We start from the raw sequence: 23457 nt of genomic DNA on the forward strand, positions 1-23457 counted from the left end.
CTCTTAGTCTTCATTATCAACTGGTTAGATCTAATCAAAAAGGGGAACGCCTCTGGATGGAAGTCTAGGGCAGTTCCAAGAATTATTAACTTTGAGTAAAGAACCCTACCCAGACAGACACATTCTCACAATAGCAGAGAAATAAGGAGGTCTCCTGGAAAAGCAGCAGGGCTGCCTTTCCTGCCTTCAATGATTCTTAGTGAGCGCGTTTATCCGGTAGCTGTTGCTACTGCCTGCATCCTTCCATGACAACATTTCCCAGGTGATTTGCCTTTCTGTTGTAGACTGAGACTCAGTGGCTCTTTGAGAACTCTTCCAACCTTCAACACCAGATTAGGCAAGCTGAGTCATCCACTCTCTTTGACTGAGCAGCTACAGGGTTCTCCACCTCTCAAGGAAGGAGATCTCTATTGTTGAACTAGCCACACAGCATGTATCTGTGAAGCAATCTTGAAAAATCTGCTTTTATAACAAATATTTTTCACTTGGTTATATTCTGTAGAGAACTCCAACTAAAACAAACCTGTAGTGCATTCTATAAAGAAATAACGCCCTCTTAATTAATACAGTATATACACCTTAAACACAAGCTATATAGGGTATTTCCAGTTGTTTCTCTTATCACAAAGCTGCCAATTTCACCCTTCAGCACCTCAATTTCTATTTTGAAGATTGATGTCTTGTATAATAGAAGAAAAAAGAGGAATAAGAAAAATATTTCCTAACTACTTTTGCTCAAATGGAAATTGTTAGCAGCTGCAGTTAGCTAAGCTTCTGACATTAGTTAAGGAATATGGTGCAGTAGGGCTTATTGAAATATACATTAAATAGATAAAGAAACGCAGCTTGCAAAGTTGTAAGAGATTTATCTGATCTGATGGACCAACCCAACTTATCAGTGAACCAAAGTACTCTGTCATCGAGAAATCAGGTAATACTTTTGAGGAGAGCCAAGGAGAAGGCAAAAATCTAAATGGTTTAAATGTAAAAAAAAAATAATAATTCAAGAAGATAGATAGTTGAGACCGAAATCAATGTCAGGTAAGAGGAACCACAATATAAGTAAATGGCTTGCAATGTTCAAAATATGTATTTTGCTTCTGTTTATGCAGTTTTATTTTGGTGGTATTGTTTTTGCTTAATATTCCATATGTATATTCTGGATAGGCCATCAAACAGACAGAAAGAGCATGATTATTATATTACTTTTGCTACTATAATGAAATACCTGACTATATTCACTTTGTAATGAAAATAGATTAATGATGTTTAAGAAGAGTCCTCGAAGTCTGAGATCCAGTGAACACAACGTATGATGTTGTCATTGTTACTGTCTTTAAACAACACTGGCTATCATGTAGGTGGCGAGAGACAAAGAGTTCAAGTGTGTGTGTGTGTGTGTGTGTGTGTGTGTGTGTGTGTGTGTGTGTGTGTGTGTGTGTTGCTTCTACTCATGAAGCTGCCATTAGTGGGCTCTCCTCTAATGACTATCTGTCATTCTAATGAGCTTTCTAAGTACTCCTGGTACCTCACAATGGAAACTAAACTTCAAAACAAGAAGCTCTGAGCTTCTTTGCTGAAAAATTGCCTAGTCCAAAGAGACAACTTGGATAATGTTTCTATATGCTACCTTTGTGAATAGCCTACTGCAAATTATTTAAGAATAATTTTGTAATTATAGAATAAAATTTAACTTCTACTCTTTTATATTTGATTAGTAACCTTGAGTTTTATCTAAATGCATGGCTAAGAACGCACTATCAACTAAGAATTTTGGAAATAAAAACCATTTTTTTTCACTCGGGTCTCAAATACGTCTATTTCTTTTTCCTTCTCCCTTTCTTTCCTCTGCTTGCATCACCTCTGTTTTCTTCCTTCTCTTCCTTTTTTTTTTCTTCTTCTTTATGTCTCTCAATATCAGTTTCACCTCAGTCTCTCAGCTTTTGTTATTTCTCTCCTATGCAAGATGTGACAACAATAATCAAATAGGCTTTAGGGCATAATTTATAAAATGATAGAATTTAATATTAATCATAAGATGCTCCTAACTCACATTTGTCACTAAACAAAGCATTTCTCAATAGGATTATACAAAACCAGCACTTAAGGAACTTTTCGAGATGCATCTGCATGTGAACATGCCTTTCTAATCATCATATTACCATTGACTGTCACTGTTGTTATTATTTTTTACTTTACATTTTCATGTAGTAGATTGACAAACCTAAATTCCGCATTGTGTGACACATTGGAAGTTGTATTTCTGAACCTCAGTTTGCAGTCCTATTATTAATTTGAATGTGTGAATAGCACATATATCATATTGAATTTAAAATTATAGCTTTTGGAAAGTCATGTTTAGTTCATTACTATATGTATATGTACCTAAGTTTTTATTTATAAATATATAAAAATGTGTAAATTAATATTTATATGAATACAAATATTTGTAAATAGATTTATTGATAAATTTCCCATCACTTTATCAATGGAGTAATTGTTGTTCAAGAAAATAGGATAAGAACAAAAATTGTATAACAATAGAAAGTCCTTATTTCATTTTTACCTTTAACTTATTTAAGTAATATTTGGTTAAACCAAATGCTGAGCATATGTACTTAATAGATGTCTCCGTTTATGAGAAAAATCTACAGAACCATTGGATATATGCTGCACATTTTCTAGAAAATAATGTTATCAACACCTTTCTCACAAGAAGATATTAGTATCTTCTGTGTGATAATAACTGTACAGAATTCAATGTGTATGTCCACTGTGTATATGGATGGTTTTGAGCATATGTGTAAATATACTTTTCAAAACATACTGTGAAGTTTTAATTTATTACATATCATATGATGACATGAAACTATATTTTATATTATGTATAATTGGGGTAATAAAGAAAGATCATACCATTGTCTCTTGTTTCCTTTCTAGTTAATATTTTTCTCCGTAAAAATATTTACTTTCATTATTAGTTTTTAAACTTTATTTTTAATTTATTCACTTTACATCCCAATTGTAGGCCCTCCTTCTTCTTGCTCCACCCTCCATCTCTCTTGCCCCCTCATTGCTTCCCCTAGTCCTCAGACAGGAGGATCCTGCCTCTCCTACCATCTGGTCTTGCCAGGCTACAGAGGAAGAGGATGCATGCAGTCCAGATGAGACTTGAATAGGCTGGGATAAAAATATTTCTTAAAATCCACATTTCAAGGAAACACTTCAAAACAGATGCTGAGACTCACAGCCAAACAATTGGGCTAGACATAGGGAGCCTGTAGAAAAGTGTGGGTTGGGGGCAGAAAATGACCTAGAGGTGACAAGATCTTCACAAGAAGAACAATAGAGGCAATTAACCAGAGGCACCTTCTGAGCCTGAAGCACCAACCAAGGATCTTGCATGGACTAGACTTATCTACAGCTGACGGGCAACTCTGGCTTCATGTGGATACCCTAGTAAGGGGAGGGGGGGGCTCTCTCTGACAAGGACTCTCTTGCCAGCTTTTCAAATACATCCTTCTGCCAGGACTGCCTTGCCAGGCCACAAAGCAAGAGGACACACTCAGCCCCAATAAGACTTGATGAGCTGGGGTGGATGGGAAGGGATATTCCCTTTCTCTGAGGAATAGGGGAGCATGAAGGAGTAGGACTGGGAGACAAGGAGGGATGGGGCCACGACCATTATGTAATGTTAATTAATTAAAAATAAGTGGTGGTTTGTTTAGAGAAAATACAACCAAGCAACATGTCTAGTTTTGTGTGTTCTATCTCCTTGCTATTTCTATTCCCATTTTCTCACTCTCTGTTATAACTGCTTTCTTTTTATCACTGCACATCTTGTACGTAGGGTGAAATTTGAGTCAAGACTTTTATAGTGGATTGATGTCCCCCTCTCTCTACTAGAAGACATGTCAAACTAGAGGGTGTCCTCTTCAGTCTCTATAACCTCTGCTACTAGGGGTCTTTGCTAGAGTCCTTCTCATAGCTCCCTGGGACGCTGCTCTGACTTAGATCTCCAGCCTGTCACAGAAATGGCTGGTTTTAATGTCAACTTGCCACAAATTAGAATGCCCATGTAATTTTCCTGACCAGCTAATTTAATTCACATGGAAAGACCCTACAGCAAATGTGCGCAGCAGCACTGTGCCAGGTTGAAGCGGACAGGGCAAAAGGCTAGTTATCCACCTATTGCTTGCTTAGCCTTCCCTCTTGCCAGTGATGGGATTTAATCGGTTACTGCTTCTACTGATATTTTGAGGCCATCGAAGCAGCTATTCTTGAGTGCCATCATTAACTGAGGACAGTAGTTCTTCGGGTACTCTGCAAGTTTTCAGCGCCAGATTAAGACTGCTGGGGCACCCGGCTTCCTGGACTGAGCAACTATTAGGTTGTGTTCTTAGCCTTTCCACTGTGAGACAGTTGTTACTATTTCAGTGTAATGTGCCTTAGTATGTGTGTATGTCATCCATACTCCCAAGTCTTCATCTAAAGAACACTGAATAATACAATCTGTCTGTTATATGCAGTAGCAAGGACAACTATGTAGACAACAGCAATGGAGTCTGGTGAAGGCTGGCAAATGGGAAATCAGTGTGAAAAACAGCAAGGAACATGGGATGAAAGAGTATTTTTTAGTTTGTTCCATGAGGAAATTTTGCTATGCTGAGTTCACGGAGGTAACATTAAATTCAGTCAATTTATCCCTCTTGACTTTTGATTCTCTTACCATTCACCTGCTCTACTTTATTTGCGTTCATCTATAACCTCACTAGCACCACCCATTGTTAGTTTTTCTGTTCCCTTTCTACACAATGTAAATGATTCAGTAAATGACCCCCCAATCTAAGAGTTCTTAGATCTTCAGTAAAACAAACATAGGATGCTAAATTATGGAAAACACGTGGGGGCTTTAGAGAAGACTGAATCTGAAATTTAATTCAGACAATTTTAAATGGTGTTGCTCGAGTGCCCTCATGGCTTTCCTATTTGGACAGTAATTGAGCGAATGAAAGTAATACCCCATACTGCAGTGTGAGGAACATCACAGCTACTCAGTAACACCAAGAAGATATGAATGATTTTATGTTGTGCAATGCACTATTCTCAGACTCTACTATGTATATAGAACAACTAGAACTCTAATTAAAGTAATGGAGTTGTTTCAGGAGACATGGGGTGGGTTGTGTGATTCTGCATTTCTGGTGCACATGCAAACCTTACCCACATCACCATTTCTTTATTTTAAGTGAATGGTCATTTTTGTATTAACATATTAATGTGGCTTTATTCATTAATGTAAGGAGTTAGTACTGTGCAAATTCAGTGTTTCAAAATCTTATTTCATCACTAAACAATATCCTAATTTATACTGTGGTCTTCTGATGCTATTTATTCAGTTTATACTCTATGTAATTTTATTAAATATTTTATGAAATGAACATGTTTAGTTATTGCCAACAACATTATAATTTAAGCCACTATGGAGATGAAAAAAAGAATTCTCAGGGAAGTTGGAAAAGTTTTTCAAGCCTGTAGGACCAGGACGTAGAACAACCTCAGGGCACTGGATTTGTGCAAATTTCAAACTTTTAGGAAAGGAGAGAAGAGCATCTAGCCGTGCGCCTCTTGGAAGCATTCAGTATCCCTTCCAGAAAGGATAATGTGTGATGTGGTCATTCCCATGGCATCACTTGATCAAAAGAACATTTTCATAGGGAACAATGCTTTGCTGATGCCATATATTTAAAGGAATCTGTCTCTCCCTCCCCCAGCCCCAGCTCTCTCTCATCATGTGTGTGATTGTGTGTGTGTGTGTGTGTGTGTGTATGTGTGTGTGTGTGTGTGTGTGTGTGTGTGTGTGTGTGTGTGTGTGTAAATGAGGAATGATGGAGCGGATCATTCCTTTTTGTCTACTTTAATTTCTCTGTAACTATAAAGCAGCTCTGGTCCAGAACTGTGGCTGGCATCAATGCTGTTATCTCTATCTATATAGAATAAAGGAACCTGTTTGCAGAGCATTATCTGTCTCTACTCTTTCCAATGCTCAGTCAGGGGTTTGGTAGGCAACGCCAGCTGGAGCTCAGCACAAAGTATTTATACAGTATAAATAAACTTTTTTGCAGGCATTCACTTTATGTGCCACAAAGTACTTGTGCTTTAGTGGCTAAAATGAAATGAAGGGTGGGTTGTGTGTGACTCCCATTTCTTTTTTTTTTATATTTTATTAATTTATTCATATTACATCTCAATTGTTAGCCCACCCCTTGTATCGTCCCATTTCTCCCTCCCTCCCGCTTTCTCCCTACTCCCGTCCCCCATGACTGTGACTAAGGGGGACTTCCCTCCTCTGTATATGTTCATAGGGTATCAAGTCTCTTCTTGGTGACCTGTTATCCTTCCTCTGAGTGCCACCAGGCCTCCCCATGAAGGGGACGTGGTAAAAAATGGGGCACCAGAGTTCACATGAAAGTCATAAGGCACTGGAAAAATTTGAGAAAAGTACAAACAACCAGATGACTTTCATTTTGTATTAAAAAAAAAAGTAAAGTTTGTATCCATTCTTCAAAACTGTGATGTCGCTACATTCGCTGTAATGTCACACCAGTCTGAATCTATTTTCATTGAAATTCTAGTTGATTCTTTTCAGTCACATGAAGTATGCTTTGCCAGTATCTAATGATAGAAATAAATGATTTGCCCTTATAAAGCAGGTTAATAACAGGACAAAGAAAGTATATGAAAGCTACATGAAAAGGTTAAACATGGGATGATGAGCTGAAACTGACATGCCAAGGCCTGGTCTACCTCATCAAGCTACTCAGCCTTTTTACACCTTAAGGTCTTAACTAACTAAGAAGGGGCAGAACAGAATAAGAAGTGTTCTAACGTGGAAGTGTGCACTGCAAAAACAGACCATTTGTCCATGTTTCAAAGAAATACTACAAGACAGTAATTAAAGTACTCCAAAATAAGAAACTACTTGACTTAATTTTTCCTATATTTACTTGATTATATGTGTGTATATGTGTGTGTATGTGTGTTTGTGTGTGTGTTATATGTGTACAAAGCTTAAGTCACTTCAGACTTACATATGTATACATGTTGACAAGCGTTACAGATCAAGAGGTCAGATGACATTTTGCAGGAACCACTTCCTTGCTCTCACAGTGATGATCCTGGAGACTGAGCTTGGTTCACAATACTTGCGAGAGCAACCATCTTTACATTATCACCTGCTGAGTCATCTCACTTACCCCAATTTAACACTGCTTTTGCTCTAATTTTTTGTTAGTTGTTGGTTTCATTTTCCTACCTTATCTTTTGATTCTTCTATTATTTTATTGTCTTAAAATAGTTTTTAAGACAAGTTTGTTTGTGAGTATATATAATAATATAATATTAATCTCCTGATTTTTATTTACTCTAAGCTTGGAGAAACATTTTATCCAATATATAAGAACTGCAGCCCTATCATATTGTATAAACTTATATATGGTCTATTTTTTTTAGTGAAATTTATTTATTTAATTTGAGCAGCATGAAAATCTCCACCCACCCCACTGTGTGTGTGTGTGTGTGTGTGTGTGTGTGTGTGTGTGTTTAAACAAAAAAGCCTGTAGGAGTCTGTTTTCCTATCTACTGTGTTAGTTGTAGAGCATTGAGTGGTCAGGTTTAGCAGCAAGCACCTGGTAAGACTGGTAAGACTATTTGTTGCCCTAATGAAGACAATGACTTCTCCTGTTCATATCTCTAAATGTCTACCAATTGAGTGTCACATTTTATCTACCTCTAATAACTTTGAAAATCTTTCATACCATTGCATGTCAGGAACGCTCTAACAGTCAGCCTTATGCACAGGCTGGCTTAGCATTGCTTCTCTGAATTCTACTGAAGGTGTCAGCATAGGATACCCTTTTTAAAGACTTTGGACAACTTTTGCACTAGCAATTCCATTCTTAAAGTTCTCCTCGCTTGAAACACATGTGAAGAAACGCCAAAGAGCTAGTCAGTAGTCCTCCGTGCAAAGAGGCCTTCAGAGTGGGAACAAATGGGCCTACTTTGGTTGTGGGAGTTATTGTAGTCTTGCAATCATTAAAGTAACCCATTGAATCACTCCCGCTCAGTGTTGATTAGAGCAGGATGATGCAAAGGACCCTTTCGACAAGCGTGACCTTGTTTCTAACTCACCATGTGTCTTTAGACAGAAACACAAACCTTGAACAAAATCATTCTATCATGGATAGCCAGCTCCTTGCACAGGGCTTCTAACTTGTAAAACCCAATAAATGCTTGCTAAATTGATGAAATTGGCAACTCACTCACTTTATTCTAATTAAATTTTCTCTTTCTAGCTGGAAAACAGCTTTTCATTGAGCACATTTCAGGTAAAAAAAAAATAGCTTAAATAAGGAAAATGTAGCCACAAAATGAACCCAGATCTTGCTTGGTTTGATGAGGACATTTTATTATCTACAGTTTGCTAGCAATTCGATGCAAAATAAAAATCTGAGTTTCGTAAACACAAGGGAGATTAAAGTAGGACAAACTCACAAACTCCATGAGGGGCTTCCCTGTTTTGTCACGCGATTCAGATGAACTGCTTTGGTGGTGGTCTGGTTTTATTGTAAGAAGGTTCCAGGGCATATCCTTGTCCCAGGGGAATTTTGTAAGAGTGGTATTTGAAGGCTTAATAAAATATCCTATGAACATATTAATAAACTCTCATTTATCCAGAGAGGATAACCCACCTCAATCATCTTGCCTAAAGATCATTGTATCAGCTTAGTTCCTGCATATTAGAAGCTCATACATGTTTTGTCACAGCTGTGTATGAAATATTATGTAATTAAATTTTATATTACATCAGGCCAACTGCACAATAAAATGTCATCTGGTTAATTTTGGTTTCCAAATGTGTTTTATAGCTAACTCCAAGAAAATACTACATGTGATTCATACCACAAATTGTTATGTAGGCATATACCAGCATATTTATGGTATTATGCGGAATGCCAAATGATGCACTAAATTCAAAGATGAACATGCTAATTTACCTTGTGTTGACAATATGAAGTTCTAAGTATTATTCTTTAATCAGAATACAACCAGTTTTCTAAAGTCATGCATTACCCTTCAAATTTTGCTTGTATTTTTTCAATTTTTTCTAATAATGAGCTCATTAGTTTTTTTTTAAAATATCAGTAGACAATGGCAAGAAATGAAAGATTTTAAGACAGCTATATAAAAGTATGACCCAAGTTCATTTCTCAATTCCACTAGTGACATATATGCAAGCGTTCTGGAACAAATACTACATACCAGAGTGTATGTATCTTTGGTAGTCTTTAATGGCAAAGCAATTAGAAAATTGGCCCAATCGGGGGGCTAGAGAGATGGCTCACAGGTTAAGAGCCCTGTCTGCTCTTCCAGAGGTACTGAGTTCAATTCCCAGCAACCACATGATGGCTCACAACCATCTACAATGAGATATGGTGCCCTCTTCTGGCCTGCAGACGTTACATTCAGACCAAACACTGTATACATAATAAATAAATATATCTTTAAAAAAGAAAAAAAAAAAAGAAAGAAAGAAAACTGGCCCAAGTGAACAAATGACTTAGGTAAAAGTAGGTACTGTAGTGTAAATGGTATTTTAGGGAAAATATTAACCTAGAAAAGGTGCAACTGTTAAAGAGCTGCTTCATCTCATAATGAAAACCAGACATTCTTACAGCCATATGTCCTCAGTGGTAGAGCATATGCTTAGCATACTCAAGGTCTTAGTGTTAAACAACAGAAGGAAAGGACATAAAAAGAAAGTCAAATGCTTTTCATTTATTGTTCCATTGGAATTTTAAAATGATCTGGAAGAGAATAATGGTTTAATCATGTTTTTATTAGGTTGTAGGCATTGAGTTATTTGCTTTATAAATATTTTCTAATTTTAATCTCACCAAATGCATTGTGTCTTGCTATTTTTATATTTCTGTGTTACTGTTTTTTTTTCTTTTTCATTTATTTCTTGTTTCTGTCATTAAATAGGAATTCACAGCAGATATCTACATCATAACATAGATGTGTAACTACTGGGCACGTTTGAAGATAATATATAAATACAAATTAAGTGAACAAAGTCTCAAGGTATCTGAATTAAATATGAGTTATTAGGTGAAAATATTTTCTCATTTATTCATTTAACAAGTATTATCTTGTTAAATTATCTTACATTATCTTACATACTGAAAGCAGTATGTAACATACTACCTGTGGGTAGTAACAGGCAATTCTGTGGGAGATACTTGAAAAGTATGCAAGAAAATCCTTGTCAGCGACAACCTCAGATCCCCTTACTAGGGCACCCACATGAAGACCAAGCTGTTCATTGAGCACATATGTGTAAGAGGCCTAGGTCCAGACCAAACATGGTTCTTAGTAGGTGCTTTAGTCTCCAAAAGGCCCTACTGGGCCCAGGTTGGTTGTCTTTGTTGGTCTTCTTATGGAGCAGGTCCTTCTACCCTTCCTCTCACTCTTCCACAAGACTCTCTGTGCTCTGCCCAATGTTTGGCTGTGAATCTCAGGGAGGGGACAGTATTGGAGAGAGAGTGCTGAGGGGAATGAGGGTGGAGAGGTGGGGAGTATGGAGACAAGGCTGGGCAGGAGGACAGAGAGCTTGCAAAGAGAAAAGAAACCTAGAAACTATGGCCTGGGGCATTTCTGAGACAGGCTGGAGACCCAAGAGTGGGTAGGCTCCTGGGGAGACATGGGGGTGACTCTATCTGAGACCCATACTGACAGCAGACATGAAGACTGAAGAAGCCACCCTCTAACCGGACGGGACTCCTAGTACGGAGAGGGACTACCAATGCACGCACAATAACTCTGACCCAAAATGTACCCTGCCTATAAGAGGTGCATAGATAAAGCAAGCAGAGATGGGGGGAATGTCCAACAAATGCCTGGCCACACCATGCAAGAGACCTAAACCAGGACACTATTAAGGACACTCTGCTATACTTGCAGGTAGGGGCCTAGTATAGCTGTCCTCTGAGAGGTCCCACCCTGCAAAGGGTGGGAACAGATGTGGGTGTGGCTTCTAATATGCCCGTCTCTCCAGCAGTTCAAAGCATCCAGGATAGCGAACCAATCATCAAAACTACTTAATCTAAGTAGAAGCCACAACTTGGAATACATAAAATATAAGGATAAAATATCTATAATATATATTGATCAATTCAGGGGGTGGTCTATAATTTTTTTAGATTTTCAAAGTTTAAATGAAGAAAGGAACATCTAACCTTGTCTTAAAATAGTAGTCCAGGAAATAAAACCAATATTGCAACCGCAAGTAACCAATATGAATTTCAAATATCGTAAAAAACTCAACCTTCAATGCAAGCTATACACACACACACACACACACACACACACACACACACATGCAAACACACACTCACACGGGTGGGGGGACAGGCTCACAAAACATCTCTACAAGTAACAGCAGTAATGTTTTTCCCATTAAATAGTCAATATTCATCTATTTAAGCTCAGAACTTGATAATTTTTCAATGATCCTTTAATGATTTCATTTACTCCCAAACAATTATTGTTTGTCAGTATATTGTTCACCTAGTAGGCATTGCTTAATCAATCAATCAATCAATCAATCAATCAATAATAAAAATGTCCCTGGCATAATCTTAGTCTTTTTGATTGCCAAAACTATGTATGTATATATATATATATTTTCTTTTTTTAAGATAGCACTTTTTACCTTTTCGGAGTGTGTTAAGACAAAGTGAACATTGAAAATGGATATGTTTGTGTACACCTGCTAAGCTATCACAAGGAAGGCTGGGGTTAACAGTAAAAGCTTTGAACACTATGCCTCACATTAATTTCGAGGTTATTCAAATAGAACTAAAGGAATATTCCAGAGAAATATGCTTTCAATATTCAAGTTTGGGCTTTGAGTAACACAAATTCATTCACATATGAAAAGATATCTTTAACAGTCCAATTAAAGCAATTGAATTGGTATATGGTAGCAATTTACACTGCATTGCTATTTTTAATGAAGTCATTACCTACTAAGCATCACCATGCAAATTATTTGATACTATGAACCAGTAATTGTCTTATATTTTTATTTGAGCAAGTTTAAAGAAATCAAGCAACTGTAAAAGGACAGAATAATTTGAGACTTTGCACAGCAGATGAGAAAGCACATGAAGTATCTCCTGACTATATGGCCTCATTTGCGATGCCCAATGAATATGGATTAACAATTAACCATAGTGACACTCGAAGCGAAGACAAATTACCGGAATAAATTTAGAATGGACAGTGTGGTGTGCAGTCAGTATTGATCAGCATGTAGAAAAGTACCTAGAAGATATTTTCAACTTGTTATGGTGAGAGAATTCTTAAACTAATACTTTGTCCAATTATACAATGAGCTGTCATTAGACCTGTTGGAAAATTGCAATTAGGCCTGGGACAGTTTCCAGAAAAGTCATATGCATTTGGAAACTGGAAGAAAATAAAAATCCATCTCTCAGGATTCACAATCTCACAAGATTAAATGTTTATTAATAGTTCAATACCCATACTTTTGGGTTACTCATCAATAACTTCCCTTCTTGGCTAGGGACATTTAAAAGAAATCTGCTATGTTTTACCTCTACACACTCATTCCAGCACATAGCAAGGTGATGTTAAATTGAATAAGGGATTCAGAATGTTTCCAGAATTGTGAAAAAAAAAACCTATAATAATAATAATAATATCATTCGCTCATTTTGTCAATATTATTATGGACTAAAATTTAGTGGATGAGGATGGGCTGAAAATAGGGCTCAGTGGTTAAGAGCACTGACTGCTCTTTTAGAAGATCTGGATTCAAATCCCAGCACCAACACGGCCCCTCACACCTGCCTGTAATTCCATTCCCATGCCTCATGCAGCCACATATGCAGGTAAAACATAAGTGTACATAAAATGAAAATAAACACTGCAAAAATTTAGGTGAGGAAAATTATCTGTATGGCAATTTCTAAGATATAATGTCAAGAATAAGAGATAATTTCTCATATTTTCTACTAGATTATGGGCATCTAGTAACTTTTTCTGAATTGATTGCCAACTAGAAAAACGAATCTGGCCTGAATTTTTGAAAGCAATCTCTGAATGCTTGAGAGCCAAGAGGACCAATGTTTGGGGACAGAAAATGGTGTGTCTTTTCCCATCTCATAATGATAGCAAATTCATTCCTTCATTGTTTTTTTTTTTTTTTGTTGTTGTAATACTCAATTCCTCACAAGATTAGATGACATCTACTCACATTATTTTATGGACATTTTCACTGGGATCTAAGTTGCATCATCTTTCAGGAGACTATCAGATTTTGCAAGCATTATCCAGTAACAATTGTTTACTATTTGGATATCACTAGCTTACTTGCAGTGACATATAAACTAAGGACCATCATAGCCTGTCTTATTATTATTACTATTACTATTATTATTATTATTATTATCATCATCATCATCATCATCATCATCATTATTAGGTACTAGAGTAACACATTGTTTAGGATGGAATTAGAATTATATTTAAACAAATTAATTGACCCATGGCACTATTGCCTTTAAGTAATAATTTCAATGTTTGGATGTAAACTAATAATTAAATCATTTATCAAATCAAGAAGGCTTTGTAAAAATTAGGAATCTCCAAAATAAAAATTTGACATAATTATCAATACTCTAAATATACTGTTTTTCTGTATAAACTTTGAACTTTAAAGTAACCCTAAAATTCGGTTTCTCGATCATTAAAAGTACCCTCTCTACATGATCAATTTTCAAACCTTTTGTCCTACACATCTTACACTGATTTCACTGTTTTGCTCTATTCTTGGGTCTTTAAAGATAAACCTATCCAACGGTTTTGTGAACCAATCTTCATCAAAGTTGTATTCTGTTTATTAACAATACATCAATTACTTCTCATTGTCTGATTGCAGATCATTGGCCAGCCTATGCTCCTACATTCTTATTCATAGGAAACTACATTATGAGGTCAGGAATGATCTTTGTTTTACTAATTACCATGTATCAATTGCCTCCGAGAGTATTTAGCATATCTTAAACTTTAACAAACACTGCTTGGCTTAATGATTAAGAGAACCAATAAATCATTGTCTCATCTATTTAGAAAATACACTGTTAGAAAGATGCCTTAGGGATGGTATGGATCCAGTTCAAGACATGCACAATTACATGTCACTGACAGAAGCATGAAAGCGAGAGTGCATCACCTAACTATCAACCATGTTTTGTTCTTTTACCCAGAGACGGAGCTGGATAACCAAATAAATGTGCATGATTCACAAAAGATAAAGTGTCATTTAATATTCATCTCTCTAGTCCTAATGTAAAGTATTATAATTCTGCTCTGAAAGGAAGAAAGCACTCACTGTATTTGCTTTTATAATTTCTTCCTATGAATGTATGTTACATGCCCTGTGCTCAGACGCATTTATATTAATTGTTGATAAAATAAAGCTATCTCTCCTCAGTTATGCTAAAGTTACTTTATACTCCATTACTGATTGTTGTTTATTCTCTGTGTGTAACATGGCTCCAAGAAATCAGATGCATGCTATTTGTTTGGGGGAAACTGCTTAAGGCAAAGAAATCCTCCTCAAGGGGTTCTCTGAGAACCCATAAAAAATAACCACAAGAGAAACAAGTTTTACAAATGATGAAGGAGCTTTTGGCTAGATACTGAAAGTCCTTCATCATTTCAACAGGAATGAAGAAGAAAAATATGTGTACACCTGTGCCCCAATGTTGAATGCAAGCTAATGTCTGGCACTATTGGTGGAAGAGCGTTAGATTTGAAGAAACCTTGGAAAGAACTATTTCCAAAAACCTCATTTTCTAAAATACTGAGAATGATAAATGACTCAAGGTCTTCGAAGCAAAATAAACACACAGGACTCACATTTAATAAATATTTACTGAATGAATATATCTATATGACCATTTTCACCAAGGTAGTATACTATTTGGTAACCAATCAGCCATTCATCTTTCCACCTACTCTTTTTATATACTAATTAGACCATGTGATATTCATTTGGAAAGCAAGTTTCATCAATGAATTCAACATTATCTTTACTCTTATTAGTAATTTTCTGCTTCCTACTTCCAAGCAACTTATATTTCCTAATAATTTATATTATAAAATACTATATATTAAAATGTGATCAATGAGGCCACGCCAGCCAGGAAAGAAGTTAGGCTTACCACAGGTTTTCACCTCTTCCTTTGCTTCCCCAAATCCAACCCCCTAGTCTGAAACCTTGCTCTGGCACAATCTGCTGCATCCCGCCTCCAGTCTTTCTGTCCCCATCTCAGTGGAGCACATACATCTTCTTCTACAACCTTCTTGGACCTCACTCAATTTCTTTAGCCCACCCAGCAACTCCAGCAGACATTACCTCGAATCTACAAGCTGGGCTGACCAAGGAAGCAGAACTTCATGCAGATTTTCACCTACCCTCCCCCGCTCTCCAAATCCAATCCCCCAGGCGTATTCCAAATCAGACTATCTGCAGCCCTTCTCTTCTCTGGCTCTCGTGGCTCTACTTGATCACTTAGCTCTTCCCTTCCAAATTTCCTCCTGCCATTAGTCTCTCCCAGCCCACAACTCCAGCAGGTATTTTAAAGAAATAAACTACTCAAGCCTGCCAAACAAGCAAATAGCCAGAGAAGCAGGTAGGCAACCTTCAGATCTTCACTCTCCTTCCACCACTTGATGTTCAATCCCCCAGTCTCATCCCCAGCTTTGTAGTAAACTACTTGTTGTGGCTTCTCTTCAAATTCTGCTCCCATTCTAGGAGACTAAGCAGAACCTGGTGGAACACCATGCTTCCCACCCTCCTGTAGGCTTCTGGAGCCCTGCCCATCAAACCTAGGCATGCCCATAGCTAAGTGTCAGCTCCCAACACCTAGAAATGTTTTACCTGAAAGCCCCAGTGGGCACAGCAAGCAAATGTCTTACTACACAACACACACTCTGCTACTAACCAAAGAGGTCAACAGAAATCAAGGAACAAAACACTCATCCAACAAAGACAAGATCTATAGTTATAACCTTCCCAAACCCCGAGGCCTAAATACCAGCATAAAAACCTAACTGATAACATCCAGAAAAATCCATCTCCACTAGAGCCCAGGAAAACTTTCATTCTAGGCTCTGAGTATTGCAGCAACTAAAATGCATGAGAAAGACATTAAATAACCTACATGAGTATGAGAGATGTTGTTAAAGAGGAAACTAGTAAGTTCATTAAAGAAATCTATGTAATACAAACAGTGGAAATAAATGAATGAAGTCAGTCAAGCCATGAAAGAAGAAATAGAGTCAATAAACAAAGTTCAAACTGAGGGAAATCTGAAAATGAAAAATTTAGGAACTGGAACAGGAACCTCAGAGGCAAGCCTCACCAAGTGAATACAGGACAGGAAAGAATGTCAAAATTTAAAGACACAATAGAGGAAATGTATGTATCAGTCAAAATATGTTAAATTAAAATAATTCGAGCACGAGGCAGCCATGAAATTAATGATATTGTGAAAAGATGAATCTAAGGATAATAGGAATAGAGGAATGAGAACAAGCCTAGGTCACAGGTCCAGAACATATTCTCAATAGAATCATAATGGAAAATTTTACTTACCTAAAGAGGGAGATAACTATCAAGGTTCAAGAAGCACATGGAACACCGAAGAGACTAGAATGAAAAAAAAAAAAAAGAGAAACACTTGGTACATAATAATCAAAACATTAAATATACAGAACAAATAAAAATATTAAAAGCTGCAGAAAAAAGACCAAGTAACATACAAAGGCATACATATTACTATTACACGTAAGTTCACAATGGAGACTCTAAAAGACAAATGAGCCTGGACAGTTCTACAGACTCCAGGAGACTACGCCTGGCATCCCAGGTTACTATAAACTTCCATTCAAAATATTGCAATAAAATAAGAAATTCTATAATAAAATCAAATTTAAGCAACATTTATGCAAGAATACAGTCCTACAGCATGTGATAGAAGAAAAACTCAACATAAAGAGCTTATCTATACCCATGAAACACATGAATAAATATTCCCAGAGCAGCAAATCAAAAGAAGAGAAACATTCTCCACCCCCACACACACACTTCACCACCACCACCATAACAAAAGATCAGGAATCAAACACTCTTCATTGATATCTCAACATCAATGGTGTAAGGTCTGCGATAAACAGAAAAAAACTAACAGGTGGATGGAAAAATAGGATCTAGGATCTATCTACAGCATCCAAGAATCACACCATCAAGGATATACATAACCTCATGACATAAGAATGTAAAAATATATTCTATGTAAATGCTGGTACAGCAAATTCAATATTAGACAAGATAGACTTCAAATCATACCTAATCAGTAGAGATAGAGAAGAACAATAAATACTCATTAAAGGAAAAAATTGACCGTGAATATGTTGCCATTCTTAACTTATATGACTGCCGTGAAGAAAAGTTTAACCAAGCTTGTAAAAGAACTACTACTAGACTTGAAATCACATATTGGCCATCACACATTGACGTGGAGAGATGTCGGTACTCCATTCTCACTAATAGCAGGTCCTCTATAAAAAATCTAAACAGAGAAATGCGGGAGAAAACTGAAATTGTAAATCAAGTGACATAAATGTTATTGACAGGACATTTATCCAAATACAAAACTATATGTCCTTTTCTCAGCACCTTATAAAATTTTCTTCAAATATGACCACATACTGGGGTGCAAAGCAAGCTTCAATTGATTTAAATCACATTATATTAAAACTAGATGGCAACAAAAACAGAAAACACCATAAAGCATACAAACTCATGGAAATTGAACAACTCATTACTAAATGAAAAATGGGCCAAGGCAGAATTAAAAGAAACTAAAGTCTTCCCAGAATTCAATGAAAATGAATGCACAACATACCTAAGCTTACAGGAAGCAACGAAAGCAGTTCTAAGAGAGGCAAGTTCACAAACTAAGAGCTTACATTTTTTAAAAAAAAAATGAAGAGATCTAATGCTAGTAACTTGACTGCACACATGAAAGGTCAAAGACAAAAGGAATAGAACACAAAATGTAATCAGACTCAGGAACAAAACAAAATAGAAGCAAGCACAAAAACAGTACCAAAAAGTCAATGAAACAAAGAATTGATTCAAGATGGTGGCGAGTAGCGTGGACCGTGTTTAGAAGCTCCTGTAAACGATTCAGGGAATTGCACGGAATTCTGAACCAGGAACACCAAGCTCCCGACCCCACTACAGCAGGAGTACTCCACAGTTTGAAAGGACCAAAATACAGAAAACCTGCCTACCCTTGCACATGGGAGGAACATGGATTTTCTTGGACCAAAGCGGCAGCTGTGGTGGCTGAGGTTTGCAGCTGGGAAGCCTCTGGCAGAGGCGATTGGCGTGGTGACCGGTGGGAAAGATAGGGAAGGAAGTCCCCTCAATTCTGAGGACCAGAGGAAGTGGGAAGGGAAGAGGGAGGGAGGTTAGGGCCATGAGGAGATGAGGGAAGGGGCTACAATCAGTATGTAAAGTGAATAATTAGAATGGGAGGATACAAGGGATGGGATAACCATTGAGATGTAACAAGAATAAATTAATAAAGGAGGAAAAATAAAAATAAAAATAAATAAAAATAAAAAGAGAATATTAGATGATAACTAACAAACTGAAAATATAATGCTTTATAATACAAAAAATAAAAATAAAAATAAAAATAAACAAACTGCTGAAGGACAGCAGGTTACCAAGAAGAGACTTGATACCCTATGAGCATATACAGGGGGAGGTAATCCCCCTCAGGAACAGTCATAGGGGAGGGGAACAAGGGGAAAATGGGATGGAGGGAAGAATGGGAGGATACAAGGGATGGGATAACCATTGAGATGTAACAAGAATAAATTAATAAAGCAAAAAAATAAAAATAAATAAATAAAAATAAACAAACTTAATGAAAAAAATAGTATCGTCCCTATACAGTTTGGCATACTCATTGACATCATCCTTGTTCAGCTCACATCGAGCTCATGTTGTTGAGACTTTATAGGTCTATTTTCTGATATATTTATTAGACACAATCTCACAGTAAACATTGATCCTGAAACTTTCTGCCTCATCCTCCATGAACTTCCCTGAACATGACATATGGGAATGATTTGTACGAGTATCTATTGCTATTGTGCTCCACAACTCTGCATTTTTTATCTGTGTGTGTGTGTGTGTGTGTGTGTGTGTGTGTGTTTTTAATCATGCTCTTCATCTGGTGGAATAAGAAGTTGTCAGGATGAGGTGTTAACAGTATATTTATGTCTGTGTATATGAAGAGATGCTTATAAATTATTGCTGGGAATATGCTGGATTAGTAAATAATTAGTAAATTTGTAGTTGTAGATAACCACGACTTTATAAATTAGTAGTTTTCTAGGGTTTCAGTACTAGATGTTTTCCCTATTGATGAGCCAGTTTTAAGTCCAGTTAGAGAGCTGTTGTTTACTGTCAAATTATGTGTGCCACTAGTGCACCTCTGGAACTATCATCTCATGCTATCTGTTCATGTGGTACATAGGCATCATAGCTGTGTAGGACTGTTGGCTGCCTGCCTCTTTTGGAAGCATCCCTGGTACCATGAAAGATAACCTTCGGTTAGGAGGTATTCAGGTCAGTTATTTCTCAGTGGTCTCTGGTCCCTGTTTATAATGTGGATACATCTGCAAAATACACCCAACACCTAGTGTCTCCCATATCATTTACTGAGCTGTGTCTAAGGTTTGGCTGTGGTTTTCTGCATCGATTTCCATCAGCTGCTGGGTGCCTCTCAGAGAAGTCAAGCTAGGCTACTGTCTACAAGCAGAGCAGAGTAGTACTAATGTCAGGGATTGGTTTTTTTCCATAGTATGGGTCTCAATCAGGGGAAGTCTTTAGTTCCCCTTCGATCTTTGCCCCATCTTTGTCCCTGTACATCTTGTAGGCAGGACAAATCTTGGGTCAAAGGTTTTGTGAGCAGGCTGATGCCCTTATCCCTCCACCGATGTCCTGCCTAGCTACAGGAGGTGGGCACTTGAGGCTCCTTAGCCCATGTTGCTAGGAGTCTCAGCTAGGGTGACCATAGACTTCTGGGGGCCTCCCCTTCCGAGATCTCTGGCATTTCCCAGAGATGACCAACCACTGATGTTCATTCTCTCACCCAGCCCTGCCTCCCTACATTCTCTGTCCTCTCTGGACTCCTAACTCCTAACTCCTAACTCTGGACTCCTAACCCTGCTTGCTTCCCCATTCTCCCTCCAACCTATTTCCCTCCCTCTATTCACCACCAAAACCTATTTTATTTTCCTTTCTGAGTGACATTCAAGCATCCTCTTATAAAATAAAAGAACTTATGGAGGCATCACCATCTCTGATTTCAAGCTGCATTACAGAAAAGTAGAAATAAAAAGTGCATAGTATTTATAGAAACAGACAGATTGATCAATGGAATCAAATCAAAGACCCAGAAAGAAATCCACAATACCCACACACAATTTTTGACAAAGAAGCCAAAATCATATAATGGGAAAAAAGAAAGAATCTTCAACAAATGGGGCTGGTATAACTGGATGTGTGAATGTAGAAGAATGCAAATAAATCCATATTTAACACCGAGCACAAAACTCAAGTCATCAAGTAACCAAAGACCTTACTACAAAACCAAATACATTATACCTAAGAGAAAAGAAAGTGAGGTATCACCTTGAACTCATTGACACACAGGAGACAACTTCCTTGAACAAAACGCCAACATCTCAGGCACTAAGATCAACAATTAATAAATAGAACCTCACAAAACTGAATGGCTTCTGTAAGGCAGAAAAACAGTGTCAATAGGACAAAAATGCAGCCTACAAATTGGGAAAAGAACTTCACCAACCCTACATCCCACAGATGATTATATTAGTAATTTAAAAATATATTTTAAAAGCTCAAGAAATTAGACACCAATAAACCAAATAATCCAATTTTAAAAAAGGGTACAGAGATAAAAAGAGAACTCTCAACAGAGGAATATAGAATGGCCAAGAAACAGTTAAAGAAATGTTCAGGCTCCTTAGTCATCAGGGAAATGCAAATTAAAAACAACTCTGAGATTCCATCTTACACCTGTCAGGACGGCTATGATCAAAACTCAAGTGACAGCCGGCATGTATTGAGGAGGTTGTAAAGAAAGGGCAACACTCCTGCATTGCTGGTGGGAGTGAAAACATGTACAAACACTGTGGAAATTAATCTAGTGGTTTCTCAGGAAATTGGGAATAGTTCTACCTCAGGACCCAGCTATAACATTCCTGGGTCTATAACCAAATGATGTTCCACCATACAACAAGCACATCTGCTCAACTATATTCACAGCAGCCTTATTTATAAAAGCCAGACTCTGGAAAAAAAAAAAACCTAAATGTCTCTCAACTGAAGAATGGATAAAGAAACTGTGGAACATCTGCACAATGGAATACTATTCAACTACTAAAAAGGAGACCATGTTGAGTGAGATGACACAAGGCCAGAAAGTTATACATGGTATGTATTCACTCAGCCATCAAGTCCAGGATAACCAATCTACAATCAACAGACCCAAAAAACCTAAGTAACAAGGACATCACGAGGGAGCATGTATGAATGATCATCAGAATAGTCTTGACTTGTATGTTCTCTTGTGTTTGTATTATAAGATATTCAGACTCACTACTTTTTGCATATATTATTTTATTAACATATCATAGTTTTATTATCTCTTACAATTTTTATTTGATCTGTTTTTTTCTGATATTGTAGTTGAAACACCTTCTTTTTTATCTTCCTTTTGCTTTGTAGAGTATCTTCCATCCTTGACTCAGACTATGTGTGTCTTTAACATTGTGTTATATCCTTTCTAGAGAGAAAAAAAGAGGTGTAGATTTGATATGCTGGGGAAATTGTGATGATCTGGAAAGTGTTTGGGGAAAAACATAGTAATAATATTTCATATTGAAAATACATTTTCAATCAAAAAGGAAGAACAAGCAACTTCCCCCAAAAGAAGAGTGAATTTTGTTTCTTATATTCAACAGCCAGTTTGATCTTTCAATCCAGTCATTTACTATGCATTTCAACAAAGCAGAGCCATGACTATTTACCTTTAATGTTATTATTAAGAGGTATTTATTAATTCATGTAATTATGAGCATGGTTGTCTAACAGTTTGTTCATTCTTTTCTTTCATAAATGTATTAGGGGTTACCCTGGTTTATATTTTGTATGTGAGGACTCCCTTCCAATCTTTCTGTTTATTTGTCTCAAGATATTTATGTTTCATATGTTCGTGAGATTATCTCTATTCTTCCTGTGTGTATAGCATTTTACAGGTAACCCTTGCAGTATTGGCCTGTTGGTTATAAACTTACTTAGTTTATACTTTTATTGAAATGTTATTATTCCTCTGTCGACTTTAAAAGACCGCCTTGCAGTACATGGCCATCTCACTTGGTAGTTATTTACATTCAAGACCTTAACTACATCATGCCTTAATTTCCTGGTGTCTAGGTTCCTGATAAAGATTTGATGTTATTTTAATGTGTTTGCATTTGTGGATAACTTCAAATTTTCACCTTACAGTTTTTAATATGCTTCTTTGGTTTGTATTTTTAATATCAGGACTATACATGCCATGGAGAAGTTCTGCTCTGGTCATGACTCTGAGATTATAAATGCCTCTTGTACTTGTACTTCTTTTTCTGTAGGCTTTGGGGCTTTTGTCAGATATAATTTCTTTCATAAAATCTGTCATTTTCTAGTCTTTATCTTAGTTCCTTACTCTACTCATTAATTCTTAGCTTTTGTCTCTTGAGCATATCCCAGACTTCTCAGATGTTCTGTTCATGATAATTTCTTTTCATAATTGATGGTTGAATGTAGTGCTTCATCAAATGTGCTTTTCTTCCTTTATATTATTTCTAGTATTTACTGAATCTATTTATGATACTTTTCACCACCTTTTAATTTGAGTTATTTAAATTTTAATTTCTAATACTTCTATTATTTTTTTATAATTTCCAATTCTTTATATAATGGATCTACCAGGTTGCTGACATTTTCATTCATGTGACTAATATTCTCATACAATTTGCTGATTTTTTCTTCTGTGTTGCTGATATCCTAAGTTCATCCTAATTCAGAATTTCTTAGCTCCGTAGCAGTGAGTAGAAAACAGGTATGTTCATGAGTTGGAACCAAACTAGATTCTGTTTCTCTTCCCCATCCTAAGGAGATGGTTGGTGGAAGCTTACTTGCTTCTTATTAGT

The 23457-nt window shown here is 36.7% G+C and overlaps 1 long non-coding RNA gene across 3 annotated transcripts in view; it reads right to left on the reverse strand.

Annotated features, from left to right (window-relative positions):
* Nucleotides 1-23457, reverse strand: part of LOC311582622 — a 104528-nt gene that overhangs the window by 36398 nt on the left and 44673 nt on the right. For all 3 annotated transcript variants that reach the window (XR_014774173.1, XR_014774174.1, XR_014774175.1), the window contains one exon: nucleotides 16751-16804. This is a non-coding gene — a long non-coding RNA (uncharacterized lncRNA). The remainder of the gene's footprint in view (nucleotides 1-16750; nucleotides 16805-23457) is intronic.

The sequence above is a fragment of the Acomys minous genome, assembly GCF_964271855.1.
Source record: "Acomys minous genome assembly, chromosome: 14".
NCBI lineage: Eukaryota > Metazoa > Chordata > Mammalia > Rodentia > Muridae > Acomys > Acomys minous.